Raw genomic sequence first — 22,388 nt, 5'->3', positions numbered from 1 at the left:
TGTTGTCTCACCTGCGCGGTTTATATCGTGCTTTAAAGAGTTTTTTCCCCCCCCTCCCCTAAAGCAAGCAGCAGCCCGGGACAATGCTCATTCTTCCCTTTGTCGCTCGATAAGGTGGCAAGGGAAGAGCACCGGGAGCTGCGAGGGGCGAGCACGGGGTCCCGCGGTGGGGAGGGCGGCTGGAGGGGCTTTAAAAGCGGATGCAGACGGAGCGTAATTAGGCTGGTTTGGTTCAGCTGTTTGAGGACGCTTTAAAGTCTCGATTTCTGGGAAGCAGGCGAAGCTGAGACAGTAGTATTTTTAACAACAAGTAAAGACGTGAGGCACGTGTGAAAAAGTTGAAGCAGCAGCGCTTTGAGAGTGTTTTCCCACACTAAGTTGGCTGCGTTAATGCAGAGCGGAATAATTTTCATCTTCACTCCCCTTTTCGGCTGTTGGGTTCCATGGGAACGTGAGCCACGCGGAAATCTTCCCCCCGAGCCCCAGCCGGGTGGCCCCCGGCGCTGGGTGGCACATTGGGGACGGTCCGTGCGGCTGCAGGACCCGGCCCAGCTGAGCCTGGCACTGAACTGTGCCGCAGAGCCCCCGAGTGCCACAGGCAGAGTCACCCCTGCACCGTCACTGATCTCACAAAAGCAAAAATGTGAGGATCCTTCAATGTGAGGAGATGTGGACTGCACATCTCCAAAACCTGCAAACACTCCGAACAACTCCAAAAACTGCGAAATCTCTGTGGGACACATGATTGCTTTTTGATTTAATGTAGAACAACACGCACACCCCAGGTCCGTCTATGAAAAATGAAGTGCTTTGCTGGAAAACACTGGGGATTTATTTAATGAAGAGATGATGATGTTGATTTGGAGGAGGGGGACGTGAGATAAGGGCTCAGGAGAATCAGGTCCAGCTGAAGGCACACTGGGTTTGCCTTTGCCATTGCATTCACCGGCGACCAATGGAGCGGGGTCTGTGCCTCAGTTTCCTGCCTGCTCAGGGAGGGTCCGGCTCAGGGAAGGTTCGGCTCAGGGAGGGCTCAGCTCAGGGAGGGCTCGGCTCAGGGAGGGTTCGGCTCAGGGAAGGCTCAGCTTAGGGAGGGCTCAGCTCAGGGAAGGTTCGGCTCAGGGAGGGCTCGGCTCAGGGAGGGCTCGGCTCAGGGAGGGCTCGGCTCAGGGAGGGTTCGGCTCAGGGAGGGCTCGGCTCAGGGAGGGTTCGGCTCAGGGAGGCTCAGCTTAGGGAGGGCTCGGCTCAGGGAGGGTTCGGCTCAGGGAGGGCTCAGCTTAGGGCGGGCTCAGCTCAGCGCTGCATCCACCCCGGGGCACGGGGCGGTGCACAAGGGTGGTGCACGCTGGAAACCCCAAATCTGCCTCGGCAGCCGGAGGGAGGAAGCGATGGCACCTCAGGCAGCCGCACAACTGCCACAGGACATTGCACAACGCCAGGGGCTCCTTTCTCCTGGTTCTTCACTGGCACTTTTACCCTGCGAAACCCCCGGGGGCTGTACAACCTTTACTCTGTACCAAAATGAGTCCTTTTGCACAGTCATGTCAAGTACTGGTCAGGATTTTCTTTATTTTGGGGGTGCTTGAGGAGGGGGAGACCTGGATGGGACAGGCATGAAATCTCTTGCTGCTGTAGATGGAGGTGAGCAGTGCATCCTGATCTAATTAGCTCTGTATCCTCTCGGGGCTTGGTTTTGTTTTTACAGCGTCTCATAAGGGGGTTTTATTTAGCTAAGGATAACACAAATCTTGCAAAGCAGAAGGTGTCACCCTCCTCCTTGGACAACTTCTGAACATGGAGGTCAGGGGACAAATGTTGGTTTCCAGGCCACTTTCTTCTGCAATCAAAAAAATTGTTTAAAACCAGCATTCTTGGTGCATTTTAATGGGCACATTACATCAAGAGAAACTCTGTATTTACTAATATGAAATGGGAGAGATTACCAGGTATTTGAAATTGCTGACCATTTTTCTCTGGTGTTTACTCCACCCCCATGTTGCCCAAAGAGCTTCTCTATATTTGTTTGTTTAACCAACAGTTTGAAATGCTCTTTGTTCCCAAAGTGTGTCCTGAGGAAATAGACTGTTAAACAAGATTGATACCAATCGATCCACAGATAGATATTCACATTGATGAATCCTCTCCTTTTACACTTGATATGCTCAGTATGACCAACAGATTTTCAGTTATTACACGGAAAGCTCCCGAGCCACACCAATGAATTTATTAAACCACGCTGGTTTATGTATCCAGCTGAGAGACTGACAGCCCTGTACAGTAGATCCATACTTAAAATAGACAACTCCTGTGGAGCATTTGTACTGAATTTAAAGGAATATATTATATGAAATCAATAGAAGTTTTGGTATTGATTTCACAGGACTGCGATTTCACTCAGCACGGCTCTAAAGCACAGATAAAATAGAATGCATGGGAAGCATTAGTTTAAAATAAAAATTAAAAAGTTGCTGTATTTAAGGCTGGGAAGACAGCACAAGTAGGTGAAAGAGCACAAAGAAAGTGAAAAATACGGGGAGGAAGAACGTGACCAAGGGAAAGCTGTCCTGATTGTATTTTTCTGGGAAGGTGTTCCCAGCCCGTGGTGGTTATAAATAGGCTGCCCTGGCTGATTACATCATATGCAAAAGGCATTTTGCTTGGCTTTAGCACGATCATATGGATTAGCATGATTACAGCTCCCGGATTTGAAAAATAGCAGGCTTCCTTTTCGGGCTTGACATTTTATTTATTTTTTTAAGAAAAGCGCAGAGGAACAATCTTCTACCACCAACGGAGCTGCGCAGCGTCCCTGGCAGGCGAATTTCCAGGAGCAGCTCGGGTGATAACAGGAGATGTTTGAACACCCTGCCCCAGCAGCACGTGGAGCTCCTGCCACCAGGAACTCGCCAGCAGCTGGCTCTGCCCAGCCCTGGAAATTCCTGTCCTCTGGAATGGTGCTGCAAGAAAATGGAAAAACCGGATAGAGGTGTTTGCTGAAGATGCATGCATTGTGTCTATCTCCCTGTGCTCACTCACTAACCCACCAAGGGAGAGGACATTGCCTCAAATCCTGCCTTGGCTCCTCTGAGCAGCTCCGTTCGTTGCTGGGAAGAACACACAAGTTTCAAACTTAAGTCTTTCTTTATGTGTTCAGAATCCAAATATAACTGAAAATGTCTTTTCCTGTGTGTTACCTACATCTTTAGAGCTTGGAGAGCCGAAAAAGAGAAAGGTCTTTGAGGCACAGCAGTGCCCTTGGCTGGGGTGTTCTTGCCCTGCTCCTGGCTGCAGCTCCCTCCAGACAAAGCTTCCAGTGCTCATTCCCTCACTCCCAGTGCTCACTTCCAGGGCTCCTCTCCAGTGCCCGGGAGGCAGCAGGGAAGTTCCCCGTTGGAACATGCCAAGGGAGCTGGAGGTTGCTGATATGAAGTTGTCCATAGCTCTGCAGGCAATGTAAATCAGGGTGATTAACATTCATGGTCGGGCCAGTTTATCAAGATTGAGTGCAGAGACTCAGACATTCAAATTCAGAGGCAGTTCATAAGGGTGCTAAACCTAATATTGGCAAGGGCAGTGACTCCTCCAGAGCAGACTCCATCCCAATCCAAACCCGGGAGACTCCTCCTTAAACACCTTTTATACCATTATAACTGTGATAACGGAGGGACTTTTTTTTGTATTTTTTTTCTCCTGTATAGCAAAATAAAGGTTATGTTTTCCCTCAGTCCATCCTCCAGTCTAGAAGCTGCTGAGCACCTCGGTCAAACCTGATCACGGGGGAGAAGTTCTGAAGACATGAGTTTGTGTTCATTGTGTGGCAATCATCACCTGGAGAGAGAAGAAATATCCAAATTAATGTGGCTGTTGGAAGCAGAGTTAGGGCTCAGACCTTACCCAGACAGCAGCCAGCCAGGCAGAGGCACCAAAGTGGGACTGAGCAGGGGGAGAAGGATGGAGACCAATCCTTCAGCAGCCTCAGGGAACAGCTCCCTGCTCTTCCTGGTGGTGCTTTGGGTCCAGCTGCAGAAAATGCAGCACAGCACTGCTGAAAGAGGAGAAGCTGAATTCCCTCCTTCCACGAGGGAATTAATGCAGACAGGACTGAGCTGTCAGCTGGGCCATGTTCCTGCTTTTAAATGTGTTTTCAGGCCCATATAATCACAGGGTACCCTGTTCTTTACTACCCTTCAGGCCAATGTTAGAAACTTCTTTCCAAGCTCAGCTCTCCCCCACAAGGGAAGGGAATATCACAGGAATTGGAAGTTTTTGAAAGAGCCACCAAGGAGCTGCCAGCCAGGAGGAATGAGAGGCATGTGGGTTAGGCAGGTAAACAAACAAATCTCTGGGTGTTTGTGGAAATGCCCCAGCACTTCACCTGTGCAGGAGAACGCTTTATCAGCTCTGATTTCTCAGTGTCCTTGTGCAATGTCTTGTATTGGATGTCAAATGCAAGCTGAGAGCAAGAGGTCCAGCTTTCCCCAGGAGTACCAGCATATTTCAGAATGGGTTACCTGGGTGTAAAGTGAATAACATTCCCCCTCCTCTGCAATATTTGTTCAATTTCAAACACTTACTTGCTTCTGAATAAACCCAAGATCAGAGGTAGGTGTAACTTGGCTTTGTCTGCTGTCTTCTTTGAATTTCATGGCCCAGTGATACATCAGGGAGAGTAACAGGAATCCTGTGAGATCCTTTCCTCCCAGACAAGGTACACAAACCCTTTCTTTAGCACGGGGCTGTAATGGAGCCTAGGGAGATGTCTCATTATTCCCCTTTTTACAGCAGTGGTGTGAGGGTGCACCAGGGCTGCCACAGCCTTGGCTCAATCCTCTGCATGCTTTGGAATTGGATTTTTTTTTTTTCCAGTGAATACCAAGCAATATCTGAATGTGCCAGTGAAATATTGAACCAGATGGCAATAAAAATACAACTTAGTGGGTAGCAAATGAGGACTCCCTTCCCCTGTGTCCTTGTCTCAGATATTGAGGCAGCGCTGCTCCATAATCCATTTGTTGTCACACTTTGTGTTATCCCAAAAAGCAGCTGGTGAAAGGCACGTGGAGCAAAGGGCTGACTTGGGCTCCAGCTCTGGGTTCTGCTGCTTGCAGAGAAAATCATCCATGTGGGGATGACTTGAAACAGCAGCTCGAGAGAGAATTATCAATTTCCTCGCTCGTGTCAGCGGAGCACCAGGATCGAAACTGAATTATTTTCAGATGTCAAAATACCACTTAGCAGGGGGCTTTTACTTAGTAAAATTAGCTTTCATTTTCTGCTTTTATGACTATGATTAATAACATTTTTTTGAATGTGGTAGACCTAATTCCATTTCTTCTGCTACAGCAGTTTTTCCAATTACTTTTATCAGTTATAACCCAGTCCTAAATTTGGCTACTCTCCATATGGGTGAATTTGGTTCATGCCACACTTGGAGAAGGACTGGCAACCAATTGTTAGTGGAGATTGAGAGCAGGTTTGGGAGGTGCCGTCTGCTCTTCGATAACTCAACTTTTAGTTTAAAAAAAAGAAATATTATCACCAACAAAAAATCCCCAAGCCCCTTGTCTTCAACTGTTGTGGCTGGAAGTCAATAGGAAAAAACCCAACCCAAAACATTAACACTTAAAAGCACGAATAGAAATCAACACAAAACTATCCAAATAGAAGCTGATAGAAAAAAGGACGCAAATGTATGAGTTGGTTTTTTATGAAGTGTTAGCTTGGAATGATGACTTGAACACCTAAAATGATCAAATTTAGTGCTCTACTCTCTATGCTAGGAGGGAGGGGGAAATGCAGGGGTCAGAACAGAATGATCACCCTTCAGCATCTGCATAATTTACAGAGTGTTATTGTCTCACAATTTATAGATCTGGTACCAAGAGTAGGGGGTGAAGGAAGCCCATCCCTTCCTTCTCCCCATTCCCTACAGGCCTTTTCTTGCCCAACACTCAAAGCTGGTGCTGTGCTCTGCTGCCATAATTATCTCAAAAAGCTGATTTCAGTGCATTATCTCCAGCTTGGATGACATTTCCAATACCATCCCTTGAAATGAACTGAGGGGTTTTTGTCTGACTTCTCAGAGACGCTGAAGTGCCGCAGCAGAGCGAGCCTGCTGAAGTTAGGGTTACACTTTTAATATTATTTGATATCTCGGCTCAGACTGGGCACGGCTGAGCTCCTCAGCTCCTCTTGGGGTGCCAGGGGAGGGTGGGTTTGTGGCACCCCTGGCTGCTCCAGCTGTGCCAAGGTGAGCAGGAAGGTGCCAGGCAGCTGCAGGGCTCCAGGGAGCTCCAAGGGGGTGCCCCTGAGGCTCTCCCTCTGTGGGGGGAGCTGGGACGAAGAATTCAGGAGGAAGAAAACAAGGGCCAAAGCTGAATCAGCTGTATTTCGCTCAGAACAAAAGTACTTTTTAAAGCCCTTCATAATGATAATCTTGGCAGGGATTTGGCTGCAAGGAGCGCTGGTGCAGGGTTTGGATTCGAGGAGGATAAACCCATTTCCATTGCCAACCTCCCACTTTTCAGCTAGTTGTGTCTTGTAACTTGGTTATCCCTGTTAACAGCTAAATTTTAATGTAGTTATGTTCACCAAGGTCCAGTCTACTCCACAGATTTTAACTAGATTAAGAGGCAGATCAGCTATAATTGGAGCCCCTGATTGAATTAGATTGGGATTACAAATATAATTGGATACTACCCTATTTGAGACACTTCAAAGGAAATACATCTTCGGAGCATGAAAGCCGAAAAATCAACAAACCTTTGGGAATCCTTGAGCCTGTTTCCTGTGGGGACACAGCCAGGCTCGTGGAGCTCCAGAAAGATATTTTTTAACAGACAGTTCACTCGTAAAAACCCGAAATCAGATTCCTGCCTTACATTCAAGTCGAAGGCAGCGTAACCTTGCCTTATTTTAACCTTGCCTTATCTTAATCTTGGTGGTGGTACAGCCAGATTAGGCTAAAACTGTGCCTGAAAGAAGCTTTAAAACCTAGTAACAAGTCCTAAGTATGGACTAAGAGGCCTCAGGTTTTATTGGGGTAGAGGCAGGAGCCAGGGTTGAGGGAAAGAACCCCTTTGGTGGATGTGGCTTTTGCAAATTTCCATTTGAAAGGGGCACTTGGGTGAACAATGGTCCCGGCCCGGCTCAGCGCTTGACACCTTGCAGCACGGAAAGGACAAAAGCTGAAAACGTTTTTGGTTTGTTTTTTTTCATATGATATCTTTTCCTGTTTGTGGCCTTTGGTCTGTCACTGCTGTGAGCCCTGGGTACGCAGGGCACACCGAGAACGGGCTCATCACCACAACAGCAGTGCAAAAAACCTCCTGGGTACAGTTTGGGGAGAAAACCAAAAATCTAACTGCCTCTGCAGGGACCAGCCTTGAGACCGAAGGAAATTACAGCTCCGCCCTCCAACAGCCGGCCCTGGTTCGGTGTGAGCCTCCCTGGAGATCCCAACACTCCTGGGAGGATGCTCCAGCCTGGTCCAGGCACCAAACCACTCCAGCTCGCATCTCACCCCCCTCCAATCTCCAGCCCAGGCTTCCCCAAAGCCCCCAGACACTCCATTTTGTACATTATTATGTGAGAGGTGTTTCCAGGGGAAGCACCCAGCCTGGGCTGCTCTTTTTGCTGTTTGCTCTTTTTTGGATGTTCCCTTTCTTCACCTTCTCCTTGCACAGGAATTTGGCACTCACTGAAGGAGCTCTGCACAGCTCAGCTCTCAAAGTGCCTTCCACACATGAAATATGGGTTAGAAAACAAAAAACAGCCTCAGCAAACCACAATCCCTGACCTATTCCTCACAACACTCACTCCTGGCTCTCTCCACCAAAACTCAAGAGCAGCAAAGCCCCTTCACAGACACTGGAACAACAGTTAATAAATTGTAACCCCCACACTCTTCTGCTGATTAATTGTTAACAACATCCCTGTTTAAAAGTGTGCCAGGACACACTGGGTCCTGATTTATTTTTTTGACATCCCACAGTTAGGTATTTTTAGGCAAAAAGACAAATGCATTAAAGTGATTCTGTGGCCCAAAGTGAGACCTGTAACCATGAAAAAATGAAGGAGATATGGGGCTCTTGGCTCCTTTGTGTAACAGATAACGGGTATCTGGGAGAGGTTTTATTTATATGTCATTTGTATACACAAGATTTATACTTGCAATTAAGTTTCAGTGTAAATTGGCCTGGCCTGGGTGTCTGTTTAATTGCAGGTGCAAATCAAGCTGGTAACAAATCTCTTCTGCCCCTTCAGATTTGGGGGCAGCTCACATCAGAGCTCCCAAAATCCGAGTGGGGATTTACAGATGGCAAAAAGCCTCACAGAAAGATCTGAGCTCTCACCTGTAAACGGGCCCTTCCACGTTTTAATTAAAGAGGTTTTTCCACAAGAAGCTGCCCTTACACAAATTCACTCAGTTTTGCACATCAAGAGAGTAAATCGTCTCCAAATATTGATATATGTTGAAACTATTGATCCAGCCGAGCAGGTATCTTCCCTGTCGCTGAGACTTTCCAATTTCCAAGGCCGGTGTTATGTGACATCTTTAGCATGAGCAATCTTTATCTCGGGCTGGTTAATTGAGAGGGCTCGGGTTACCCTCCGGAGCCAGCCATCCCGGGTGGGGGTTGCTGTCATTCGGGACATCAGCAATTTGGGCTCCAAGAACGATTCTTTTCAAACTTTTCTTTTCATCTCCAAGATTGACTTGGAAATTTCCAGGGAGGGAAGGGAGAATAGCTGGGGTGGAAGCACCAAGAGATTGGCAGTCACCTTGAGTGTGCAAAGGGGTGACCAAAGAGAGGAAGAAAATGCAATTTCCTTTATTTACTAACCTTGCTCCATTCCCGGTTTTGTACGACTTGGCAACAATGTATTGATTTTTCAGGAGTTTCTTTTTACAATTACAAAAGAAAACGAAATTACTGATTGGGAAGGAAAACTTCTTTGTTCTGTTTTGTAAAAGAACCGGGGAGTTTTGTGTGTTCGGAAGAAATAGAAATGCATTAAAAGATGAAAAAGGGAAGGAAGAAGATGATGCCACAGAAATCAATACAGAGAATTAGGTGAAATAGAACACCTTGTATGTTCTTCAGAAAAATCATTTTCCATACACTAAGTACATTTGCAGACTTGTTTCCTACAAACCTTTCCAAGTTGTTATTGGAGTATGAAGCCACAAGTTTTAAAATGGCTGAGAAATATTTGTTATTTTCTGGGGGGGAAAAGCAAAAGATTGGGAAGCACTTGGGCTTTCAGAGACCAGATGAGGTCATCCCAAGAAATGCACAGATTTTATCCTCCCTACAGCAGCATAAAGTTATTGCCTGGGGCTGGAAGGGCTGATCAAGGTGTGGGGTGCTACCTGCAGGTGAGGTGAGAGAGAGCTTGAGGTGGAACAGCTTCATCACACCCTCTGAACACCCAGGGCTGGTTCTGGCTTCAAAGGGAGTCACTGAACTCAGATGAGAAATGGTGAAATCAAGAACTCTGAATTTTGGGTGAAATCAAGGCTAAGGAATGTGAATTTTGGGTGAAATCAAGGCAGAGGAGCCTGAACTTTGGGTGCTAATGCTCTGTCAGAAATGGAACCACTGCAGCCCCATCCGTCAGCCTGCCCCTGGTTTTTATTCTGGGCCCTGGGTGTGCTCAGGGCTGTTAAACCAGAGCACGGCAAAGCCCAGGAGGCCCAGCCAGGAGCCCTGATGATGATGATGATGAAGTTACAGGTTGGGCACAGGAAGGAAGGTGGCAGCAGGGTTTGGGCAGGGTTCTGAGCCCACAGAGCCAAAACCCCCCAGTTCAGTTCAGTGCCACTGGAGTTTCAGCATGAACAGCATCACTGCTAAACCAGCCTGTGCTCCCAGCTCGCTTTTGTTCATTTTGTGCTGCACTGGCTGAAAAATAACCCAGGAAAAAAAAAAAAAAGGCAAAAAAAAGAAAAAAAAAAAAAAAAAAAAAAAAAAGCTGCAGGCTCAGCTGGGTCATTTCCTCAGCCCACGGCCACAAAAAGTGTGTGGGGGTCTCTCCAGGGAGGAGAGGAGGCTGCACATGGGGCTGGAGCCCCCCAGCCCCAAAGCTGCCCCCCAGGCCGGGCTCAGCCTCCCCAGGCCGGGCTCAGGCTCAGGCCCCCCCCCAGGCCGGGCTCAGGCCTGGTTTGTGCAGGAACATTTCTGCTCCTGAAAAGACTCTGTGGGTCTTTTTTTGCCACCAGTGTAACTTCACCTCTAGGAAAGGGGAAATTAGTCTGCAATTATGTAATTATCAGCCACCCTGAAGCTCAATTAATGCATTTTGTAGCTCTTCCGGAGTAGGGGGAGCCTGTTCTGTAAACGTGAACCGGGGGATTTGTCCCGCAGCTCTGTTGGTCCCGGCAGTGAGGGAGCGCTGTCAAACAGGCCCAGCCCAGGGCAGGGTTTGTCTCTGCAGCCCCGGCCTGTGTGGGCAGAGCTGCTGCAGCTCCGGGAGTGCTGCTGGGACAGCCCGGGGCAAGGCTCACACAGCCAGGGATGCAGGGATGCATCTCCTGGGCCAGGCTGCATTTCCCTCCCCAGGGACTGCACAGCACAACTCTCTTAAAATCCCCTAAAATCCTCCTCTCCCTGCACTCTGGGGGCTCCCTTGGTGAAGCAGCTTTTCCAATATTGAGGTGTCTGCAGAGCTAAGCAGGGGCAGGAATGCCCAAAAATGGTTTGGTATAGAAACATAACTTATTAAGGCCTTGAAATTTGGTGTAACAAGGCAAGGCTTGATCTCGTCCCTGGACTTCTTGTCCCAAGGGGTGTTTGCAGCCTCCCCTGCAAGGGATTCACTCCCTGAAGCTGCTCTGCCAGCCTGGCCTGGGGGTGCCACACAGGAGGGAAAGGACAGAGGAATCCATAAATTCACCTTTTCACACTTACTGAGTCCTGAGGAGTGGGATGTCCAGCTCTGCTCTCGTTCTGCAGCCAGAGAACAGCATCTTCTCCCAGCCCCATCCTCCAGAGCCCTCCTGGGCTGGCCCTGGTGGGATAAATGGGGGTGCTCCTTAGCACTGGGGTGATGGGGAACACCTGAGGCTCCGAGCCCACAGTGCTGGTGACCCACCAGCTCCTTTCTGCCTTCAACATTTACTCCAAGAAAAATGGATTTTATTTCATAAAACTGTCCAAAATAGGTATCACTTTCAGTAGTGGGAGTGTGGTCCCGTTTCTAACAGCACCACGGAGTCTCCTGAGTTAAAAGGGACCCACAAGGATCACCAAGCCCAGCTCCTGGCCCTGCAGACACCCCAACAACCCCACCTGAGAGTCGTGTCCAGGTGATCCTCAAACTCTTGGTTTACTCCTGTAAACCAAGCCTTCCATGTGATTTTGTTATCTGTGAAACACGATGGAAGTTCCATCCTCATGTGCTCAAAAACAAGGAAAAAGGAGTTTAATTCATGGTGTGAGGGGATATTTCTGCAAACTTCCATAATTTTGGGGCTCTGCAGTTACAGAGGCAGCTGATGGTGATTCTGAAGATGAATGAGGATATTCAGAGCCTCACTGTTCAATCCAGCAGGTTCTTGATACAAACTCTGGGGTTTCGGGTTTCCAGCTCCCACGATATTTGAGGTTTCATTTAGAACTGGAGTTCCTGGAGAAACAAATGCTTGTCAGAGAAGCCTTTCTTCTGCAGATCTCAAAAGTAATCTTAAAATACGGGAAAATAAAGAAGAGCTTGAAAATGTGGGGTTCATCCTAAGGTCATAAACCCTCAGAAAGTAAACAGAACATTTTTAGTATATATATTTCTAGTATATAGATATTTCCAGTATTTATATATGACCTCTCTGTGTGTATATATATATATATATTTATTTATATGCATTAAAGTCGCAGATAACTTTAAGGTAATTCTGGAGCTTTGGGGGATAATTTAAGCTAATATCTGGCAGTGTGAGTGTGTATGCCTGTGCTCTATAGGGATTTTTTCCTTCTAGAACTATGAGCATAATGCTGTGGTTATCTCTTATGCGGAATTTATTCATCCAAACTCAGTGAATATTCAGCTTTCCAGATCCTCTCAATGACAGGTGAATAAAACAGGCAGGAAATCAGATTTCAGCCTGCTGGAATCTGAGCTTCAGTCCCTTTCTGCTTTTAGTCTGAGGATCACAGCAGGTGAATGGATTGTGGAGCTACAACTTGGGAAAGGTATCAAGAGTAAGGAGAGGAAATGGGGGATGCAGGAAGGGAGGGAGTGGTGGATAAAGGGAAGGATTCCTGGTCCATGGCTCCTGTGACTCTTCCCTCAGGCACACAGATCCCTCAGCAAGGCTCAGCCTCTCACCGTGGGCACATCCCCAGTGGGCCTGAAGCCATCAGACAGATTTGCCAAACTGCCTTTGATTCATGATATTTATGAGTTTAAAAAGCACCTTCAATATTTTTTATTTTCTTTATTTTTTTTCCCCCCTCAGGAAAGAATTACCATAAATAATGCAGCAGAAGGCTGAGTGCAGCATTCAGTGGTGCCCCTGAATCCTGATGAGCCTGGAATTAGGGCAGGTGGGATCAGTGTGGGCACAAACCTGCATCCAGGGAGGGAGACCTGTCTGAGCTGCTGCTGATTGCTGGCTCTAGAGCTCATCCCCTCCATCTCTGACGGACATTTCACCTTTCCTGCAGAGTGTGAGCACCAAAATTTGATTTTAGGAGAACAGAACTGAGTGTGTGGGATGGAAATAACTAAACCAGGAGGAGGGGAAGGTTCCTGTCTCATCCAGTAATGAGTTTTGACACTGGGCATCACTTGATGCTCAGGAAAGATGGTGTCAAAGACCAGCAAGATAACCAGGCACCACACTTGGTTCTGTTTTCAGTGTAGATCAGATTCTGAAGCCTGAGGTTAAACCAGCCTTGCAGAAATGCCATTAACACCACCAGTTAAACAAAGATACGTCTGTCATCCAGTCTGTGCATGAAACTTCTAAAATCCTTGTCTGGGTGGCCACGAGTCCTACAGTCCAATAAATCACTTCCCTAGAAAGCATTTCCTATGAAGTTGCTGTCTAATATAATAAAATATCTCCTGAATGTCATGTCCCCTTTTTATGTGTCTCTCTGCTAATTTTACATGATTTCACTTCCTGCTGGAGTGGGGCTATTGTTTAATATTTCAAAGCCTCTTGCCAGACTTTCAGAAGTGCTGAGCACCCACAAAAGGAGTCAGTGGCTCTGTGAGAGCCTGAGATCTCCTTGGGACCAAGGCAGGTGTGGATGCTCAGGCAGCTCGGTGCTGCCTATATTGAACCCTGTTGGATGTGCTACCTGCTCTAAAGATACATTTAAAGAATTCAATCCAAACCTGGGTCCAAATCCCAGCTGCTGTTCTCCACTGCCAGCTCACCTTTGCCTCTGCAGTGGTGTTTAATCTCCAGAGCAACTGCAGCACAACCAGCACAGGGTGTTCCACACGTGCTGCAGCTCCAGTTTTGCTGTGCTGGCGTGGGTGGGCTGAAGGATGAATGCCCAAATAAAAGATGCACAGGGAGGGTTGGACCAGCCCCTGGTGCTGAGGCTGTTCTGTAGCTGAACTCACTCCATGCGAGTAAAATATTTTGCTTATAAAGAATTTTCATAAACATGTCTGGGGATGTGCATGGGAGGTGGGTGCTAGGATGTGCATTAGGGGTAAGCTAAACAAGCTGCTATAAACACAGGCCTGGCTCTGCAGGGCCAGGAGGATGAATGGGCTGGCTCTGCTCTGTCCCACGGAGCCTGGACCTGCAGCATCAACCCCAAGCAGCCCCAGCTGGGAGAGAACCCCAGAGCAGAGACCCTGGCTGGTTCCCAGCCCCTGTCCAAAATGTGTTTCAACTGCACCCATCATCTCCAGCTAAAATACAAAAGGGCAGGTCTGCCCCAGGGGGTGTAAATATCTGAAATTTCTCAGGCATGGAAAGGACAAGTCACAGAGAATGAGGAGGTTTTGCTGGGTTTGCTGGTAAACATTTCCTCCAAGTGTCCTGCCAGGTTCTGAAAGGGATTCAGGCACTGCAGGGTGGAGTTAGGCATGGAGGGGGCTTTCAGAAGAGCCTGAGCATTTCAGGTGCCCAATTCCCACTGGAATTCAGACACACCTCAGAATTTGTTTCCCTTCACTCTCATGTGCAGCCTCGATTCCCATTAAACCCCAACTTAGGCAAACCTCAGCTGGAAAAATCAGATGTTCAGCATTTAAACTCTGCTAGTTGCCTAAATATAGATACAAGTGCCTAATTTGAGACTTCCACTAAACCCAAGTTTAAAACTACCACCCCTACAAAGGCACAAATCCCCCCTGGAGAATCAAACCAATAATTGAATTCAAAAGCTTTCATGCAGATAAAGGGCAGCAATTGAATTAAAATCTGCAAGGATTTTTGGAGCCAGGGTGGACAGTGTAAGTTATAATCTAGTTTATGGTATAAAGTACTAATTATATGTCCATGGTATTCATCAGCCTAAAATGCTTCCTGTGTGAGGTAAGAAAAAGTATGGTAAAGATTAATTTAATTATACATTTTATAGATGAAACTATGTTTCTAATATTTTGTAACTAACAATAACTTTAAAGGGCAGCTGTAAATAAATAGTATTTTGGGACCTTAAAGGATTAAAATAAATAACATATGGAGCAAAATAACATGTGAGGCCTGGATTACAGTTTTGCTGACATCACTTTCAGAAGTACAATACCTTCCTGACAAGTGTGACCAGCAGAACACCCAGCTCACTATGAGCTCTGAAATATTGCCCAGAAAAGGACTTTACTGGGGGAAGCTGAAAGGCATTTAAGCTAAATGGACAGAAAGTGGGGCTGGGAGGGCTGAGCAGGAGGAGGCAGCTTAGAGCCTGGCTGGGCTGCATTAGCAGAGCTGCCAGGGGATCTGCATTTCCCAGCTGTCAGCACTATCCACTGAAAGCCACCCAATAAATCACAATTCCCACCTCGTGGATCTCACTCCTTGTCGCTCTGGCCCCTCTGTGGTGGCCCTTTGGAGCAGGGGATGCTCCCTGTGCCTGGGCTGGCTGCTGGAGCATCCCCTGGGTGCCCTGGCAGGCTCTGCTCTGACCCTGCACTGCCCTGGAGGGTGAGCTCCAGACGAGGCAGGGCTCAGATAAAGCTGCCTCTGCTCCTCCTCATCCTCAGCTGGGAATTCATGTCCCTGCCCCGCTCCTGGTGCCACCTGACAAAGCCATTAGGGACATTAGGGACATTAGGGATGGCCCTGCTAACCAAACACCCGCAAGTTTGCTTTCCCCATGCAGTAATGAATTGTGATGATTATTTTTTGAAGCAGAGGCTCTGCCCTGCTCTCTGCCTGGGGACAGGAGTGAAATCAGGGCTGTGAGGAGGAGGCTGGGGCAGCAGCAGCAGCTGTGGAAAGCATTGCTGCTCCAAAGCCCAGCACAGGAGGAGCAGAGGCATTTCCTGGGACAGCAAACAAAGAATATCCATGTGAGGGAGGCTACGTGTGCTCACTCTTGTCCAAAGCCTTTCCCCCTTCTTTTTTCCCTGTTTATTTTGTGGCCTCTGTCTGATTAAGGCCCCTTTTTGTGTTCTGCTCAGCCTCCTAGGCTGCATCACTAACAACTTGGTGCTATTTAGTTTTATTTGCTCTTAAAATGAACAAGGCATTCTTAGGATGTGTTATGTGATACTCCTGGTTTGTTACTTCCCCTGGATAATAAACAGTCTGGAAATTAATGATTTATAGAGGGTTAGTGTTTGGGTGACAGAAACTAGGACAAGTGGCTTGACTCAGATCTCCTGTGCCTGTACCTCCAAATACCTCAGATGATTCTGAATAAATTTGCATTTATCCAGACTCCTGCCCCTCTTTCAGCACACAGAAGTCAGAGGAGCTTTTAGCACTGATGCTGTGGCCTCTGATGAGGGAACCTGGTGCAAGCCATGGCTGTATTTTCTTTGCAATGAAATACACACAGCTGAGTTATATTAGGGGGACAATTCTGCCTGCTAGACTCCAACTGGGCCTTGTTTGATGTACAAATAAGCTTCAGCCCTCCAGGAATTCCAAAGACAGAGAATCAAGCCCTGCTGGGAGGGATTCTCCCATGGGAACAGGCATCAGGACAGGCTGGGGCTATCACCCACCTGAGCTGCAGATCCCTTCACCCTGGGCTGGGCACAGTTCTGCTTTCCAATTATCCAGGATTCCCTTCCATGCACCAAAATCCTTCCTGTGCTTGCCCCCCTTGTTCTGAGCTCTGTCACCTGCCCAGGGAACTGGTCCAGCCTGAAAACACTCAGAAACCAAGGGATGAGACTGGGAAAGGTGTGATGGGCAAGGGTGCACTGAGCCCTGCTGCCACAGCAGCAGGAGCCACAGCCTCAGCCCAGAGGTTTGGGCTCTGCCGTGGTTATCAGGATGAGGATTGTGCTGAATGCCACAGAATGAGGCTTGGCTCTGCAATTAAACATAATTGCTTATTAACTAAGACAGCATTTGCACTGAAATGAACTTATGAATGTGAATAGCTGCACACATCCTCAGCTGCCTTGGCTTCATTTAGCGCTGGCACAAACTGCCCCCACCTATCAAACATATTTAAGATACTCAAACACATCATTATTAAATAAAACTGAGCAATTCTCAGTGGTGCAACACAAAATTTGGAGAGCACTGTTAAAAATCAACCTTCAGATTGCTGTGAAGGGCTCTTGCTCCAGCTGAAATTTGGACCAATGAGGAAAAAGCCCCTTTTAAAGCTGTGCACCTGCACAAATGCCATTAAAATCCAGAGAGAAATAGCAGCAAACAGTTCTCACATGGACTCACTCCACACCTGCTCCAGGGGCAGGTGTTGGGCAGAGCACAGGGATGAACACCCTCCAACAATGGGCTCTGTCCAGCAGCTCAGGAGAGGCTCCAGGACCATTTACCATCCACTGGGGTGGGGTGAGGGATGTGCAAACCCACAAACAGCCCCAGTGCTCTGAGGGCTTGGAGCAGCACGGGGAGCTCCCATCACCTGCAGGGGCAGGGTGGGCACTGCCAGCACCCCAGCCCAGCTCCTGACACTCTGGGGCACCTCAAAAAATTACCAATAATTGCCAATAATTGCCAATAATCTCCCCCCTGGAATTCACAAACACCAGACTGTTCCCAGCTAGGACTGGGATAGAAGGGAACAAGCAGAGATAGTCCCATCTCCCTGGGCTGGGAATTGTGCAAATACCATGAGATTGCAGGGGATAAGGAAGCCTGAGGTGTCCCACAAGTCCTGACACTCTCAAACACTTCAGGCCTGGGGCAGTGGCTGTGGGGCAGGAGTGACCCCCCCGAGGGGCTTCACAGGGCTTGGCATCTTCCCTGGGTTTTGGGAATTGCCCGTGGGCAATGCCCTGGGGCTCAGGGCTGCTCCTGCAGAGGGGCAGCCTCAGGCAGGGACACCTCACCCCAAACCTGGCGCTTTTGGCAGCCAAGTGCACCAGCAGTGCAGAAGGAAGGACTGAGAGCTGCTGTGGACACTGCAAACTGTTGCTGTATTTCTCCAATAGATCCGTGCCAGCTTTGCCAGATAAGGGCCTGTCTGCAGGCTGCTCATTTAGCACCAGTAAAGCTTGGTTTAATAAACTTGTGGGAAATATCTGCTGCTTTTAAGAGCCTCTCAGCTTCAAAGGTCCCCGTTTGCTTTAGGGTCCCTGGGGATGCTGGTGCCAATGAGACATGTTTCATTAATTATGTTGCACAAATAAGCCAAATATTGCACAAGTGTGTGTACAATGGGTGAGGAATGCACACCCAGCTGGGCGCTCCTCTGAAGGACACTTGGTGCCTGCAGCACACGCCTGGGACCTGCCCACAGCCCAGATTTTAGTGTTCCTAGCTGGGGCAGCACACAATTGCCAATAATTGCCAATAATTCCCCCCCTGGAATTCACAAACAGCAGACTGTCTCTTCCAGCTAGGCTTGGGATAGAAGGGAACAAGCAGAGATAGTCCCATCTCCCTGGGCTGGGGATTGTGCAAATACCATGAGATTGCAGGGGATAAGGAAGCCTGAGGTGTCCCAGAAATCTTCTTTGGCTGGCCAAGGGTCAGAGTGGGGCAGCTTGCTGAGAGCAGCCTGGGGTGGGATGTTGGTGCTCAGGCTCAGAGCCAGGGTCCTTTGGTGCTGGAAAATAAAACAGCAATGCTGTGAGCAGGGAAATGCAATGCTGTGAGCAGGGAAATGCAATGCTGTGAGCAGGGAAATGCAATCACTGCAGTGCTGTGAGCAGGGAAATGCAATTTGCAGCAATGCTGTGAGCAGGGAAACGCAATAACAGCAGTGCTGAGAGCAGGGAAATGCAATCAGCAGCAGTGCTGTGAGCAGGGAAATGCAATCACTGCAGTGCTGAGAGCAGCTGCAGGCAGTAAATAACCCCATGCACGGGGCCAAGCAGTCACCAGGGTATTCCACAGCCATCCCCAGCCCTACTGGCTGGGATGATTTTCCCCCAGGGATAAAACCCCCTCATTTTGATTCTCAGCTGACCCCCAGGCAGAGCAGCAAAGCTGCCTCTTGTCAGGGCAGGTGAAAGCCCTGCTGAGCAGGGAGAGCAGAAACTGAAAGGCTGCAGATAAACTCCTGACCAGGCACTCTCCCAGTCTGTGCTTTCCTGCTGGCTGAGGAGGAAAATGAGCAGAAGCTGGGGGGTGAGTGGGCAGCGTGGGGATGTTGTTTGGCCGGCTGGACAGGGCAGCAGTGGCAGGGAGCTCAGACAGCCCCTGACAGCCTGTGCCACGCTCAGGGACTGTGCTGCTGCTTTGCTCTGCCCTGCCAGGGAGCCGGGCCTGCCTCCTGCATGAATTTTAAATGAATTGTTAACACGTTTTATGAATCTGGTAAAGGGGTGCTGATGTGGGAGAGAGCACGTGTCTGTTCTGCAAGATGGAGTAAATAAATCAGGAGTTCCATGAGATAAAACTTTATTGAGCAGCAATAAACGGCAGAAATGCTGCTCACAGCGTTTAAAGGCACGTAAAAAATAAAATAAAGCACCGAGGGCTGAGTGCTGGGAACAGCTCGGGCTGGGCTGGGGGAGAAGGTGCCCGGCCAGGGGCAGGGACTGGCACAGCCTGGGCTGCCTGGGAGCCTTCCAGAGCCTGCATGTGCTGCTCACAGTCTCTCCAAAATGCTGGTGCCTTTCCTCAGAGAGAATCCTTCCCTCTCTCTCTTTCCCCACCATAAATGCATCTGCTTTCTTGTCCCCAGCACAGCTTTGGAGCAGAGGGCACACTGGCTGTGCCACCCTCCTGCTTGGGCTCACACTCTGAAGCTGTTCTCTGTAGAATATCATTATTATTATTATTATTATTATTATTATTATTATTATTATTATTATTATTATTATTATTATTATTATTTTGTGGTTGCTGTTGTAATAATGATAATGATAATTTTATTAATTTATTTAATAATATTATTATTGTTTTATTGTGGTTGCAATAATAATAATAATAATAATAATAATAATAATAATAATAATAATAATAATAATAATAATAATCCTCAAGGCCATCAGGGAGCAGAACATCAAAATTAGGCTGAAAAGGGGGCAAACCAAATTCTCATATTTCTCTCCTAAAATTCTTCACAAGAGTGCCCTGACTCTGGTCAGAGCCTTCTGGCCCTTCCTGCAGGGGAGGGCAGGAGCTGATCCAGCTCCTCTGGGAGCCCATGGGTGCTGCCAGGGGTGGTGCTGGTGGCTGACACCTGCTGCACATCCTGAGCACAAAACTGCCTGAATTTGTACCCAAAAGCTGTGGCAGCTGGAGCAGCGTGGGCCAGTGCCCTGCCACACCAAACCACACCCCCCCTCTGGAGACATTCACTCCACCTGCAGAGAAGCTGGGCTCTAAATAGAATATTTGCTATTTTTACCTGCAGATCTAGTGTCAAATCCTCCCAGGCAGCAACAGATTCTCACTTTTGTTAGAAAGTACCCAAATAATTTGTCTGGACATTCAAAACTGCAAAGCTACAGTTCTGCATTATTGACATCCATGTTATGGATTTCCTTTACAACTCTATTAATGAAAATCTCTAGTTCTAGAGGAGAGCCAGTTCCTGGATTTCTGGGCTCTGTTTGCATCTCAGGTTCTCTCTCAAGCATCCCTCTGGCCACGAGGCTGCATTTCCTCTCACTGGGGCAGAATGGCAGCCCAGCTTTTGGGGAATGGGGATTCTGCTTTGACTTTGCTCCAGAACTACAATCTCAGCTGTTGCTTCTTTGGTCTTCAGGGATGTTGGGATGATTATAATCTGTCAAAACTAGGAAATGAAAATAATACAAAGATGTCAAACACCCAAAGCACAGGGAACATCACTTGGTGCTCCCAGGGAAAGGTGGCACTCTGCACAGAGTTGTGCAGTTATTCCCTTAGCCCAGCTCAGTGCTTAACAAAGAGGAATTTCCATCATCCTAAAAGTTCCTTGGTTTCCAAAGAAGCTCCTTTCACCCCCAGAGATGCCCACAGAAGCAGACAGATAAATCTTCCTTCTTAGTAAAATAGAGTAATAAAGTTTAAAAAAGGGGAAAAGCCTCTTGTCTGATTGATCCCTTTTGGCTGAAGGTGCATGGGATGAGCTCTCCTGCCATGGGCCAGCCTGGCTGTCCCTGCAGTGCCCTCTCTGGGGCTGCAGCCCCATAAATCTGCTCCTTGGGGTGTCCCCAGTGCCACAGCTGATCCAGGCAGTGCTGGCTGAGCACTGGATGCCTCTGATGATCCTGCAGAGACCCCAGATAAGGAACTTTATACCCACATGGCACTAATCCCCTCTCCATCCAGGCATTTTTAAAACATCTCCATATAGAATCCAACCAGGGGGATGTGAAACGAGCTGAAATTATTCAGGATATACAATGGAGGAATTTTATTACCGAGCTGACTGCATTATAAATCAAGTGCTCTGTAAATGCAATAAAACAATTGTTTAGTCTGCATGATTCATACCACAAACCTCAGTATTCTGTGTTTTGATCTTATTGCAGCAATAAACTGTCTAGACAGCAATTAACAAACTGTTTTTTCTTCAGATGTTTGGAGTGCCTTTGCTGCCTGATCAGCACTCAGAAATACAGGGCTTTCTCCCTATTCCTATTAATTATCAGGTTGATCAAGAAGCAAGGTCATCTGCAGTTGTACAGCATTTCTCTTCCCATGAATTCCTCCAGGAAAGGTCCCAATAATAGTGGTTTTTATTAGCACTAAGATAAGGATTTATTTTACCACGATGCTCCAAAACGAGCTTTAAAATGCAATTTATAAGAGCAGAAGGTGCCATTTCACATCCTGATTCAACAAACTGCTTATGCTTGTACCCAGGTTTAAACATTTCAGAAATCACAGGAGAAAGCGCCTGGAAACAGCGTGGGTGGGACAGCCAGGGCTGGCAGCAGGACTGAGGCATGGGGACATGGCCCTGGCTGAGTTTGTGCTCCTCAGACTCATCCCTGCCCTCCCTGCAGCAGCAGCAGCTGTGGCTCTGCACAATTCCCAGCAGAGGGAAACGCCCAGTCCCCAATTTCCCTGCGATTTTCCCAAGTGCAAGGCAGCAGAGCAGGACCCGGGGCTCTCAGCATCCCTGCAGGAGCTGCTGCTCGGGGCAGCCCTTGCTGGACAGCTCCCGGCAGAGCTCAGCTCACCTGAGCGGGGATGGGATGGGCTCAGCTCCTGCAGAGCTCAGCTCACCTGAGAGGAGATGGGATGGGCTCAGCTCCTGCAGAGCTCAGCTCACCTGAGCGGAGATGGGATGGGCTCAGCTCCTGCAGAGCTCAGCTCACCTGAGAGTGGGATGGGCTGGGCTCAGCTCCCGGCAGAGCTCAGCTCACCTGAGCGGGGATGGGATGGGCTCAGCTCCTGCAGAGCTCAGCTCACCTGAGAGGAGATGGGATGGGCTCAGCTCCTGCAGAGCTCAGCTCACCTGAGCGGAGATGGGATGGGCTCAGCTCCCGGCAGAGCTCAGCTCACCTGAGCGGGGATGGGATGGGATGGGCTCAGCTCCTGCAGAGCTCAGCTCACCTGAGAGGAGATGGGATGGGCTCAGCTCCCGGCAGAGCCCAGCTCACCTGAGCGGGGATGGGATGGGATGGGCTCAGCTCCTGCAGAGCTCAGCTCACCTGAGAGGAGATGGGATGGGCTCAGCTCCCGCAGAGCTCAGCTCACCTGAGCGGGGATGGGATGGGCTCAGCTCCCAGCAGAGCTCAGCTCACCTGAGCACTGAGAGGGGATGGGCTCAGCTCAGCCCCCACTCTGCAGTGCCCCAGGAAAACCCACAGGAGCTGGGAGGACACGGAAAACCCAGCTCAGTGCTCCATGTTCTGTTCTGCAGGAATAATTCCATGGGATCTGA

This window comes from Agelaius tricolor, unplaced genomic scaffold, assembly GCF_023055355.1.
Source record: "Agelaius tricolor isolate 1412-34295 unplaced genomic scaffold, bAgeTri1.0.p SCAF_23, whole genome shotgun sequence".
Taxonomy (NCBI): domain Eukaryota; kingdom Metazoa; phylum Chordata; class Aves; order Passeriformes; family Icteridae; genus Agelaius; species Agelaius tricolor.
Note: the sequence above shows the minus strand (reverse complement) of the source record.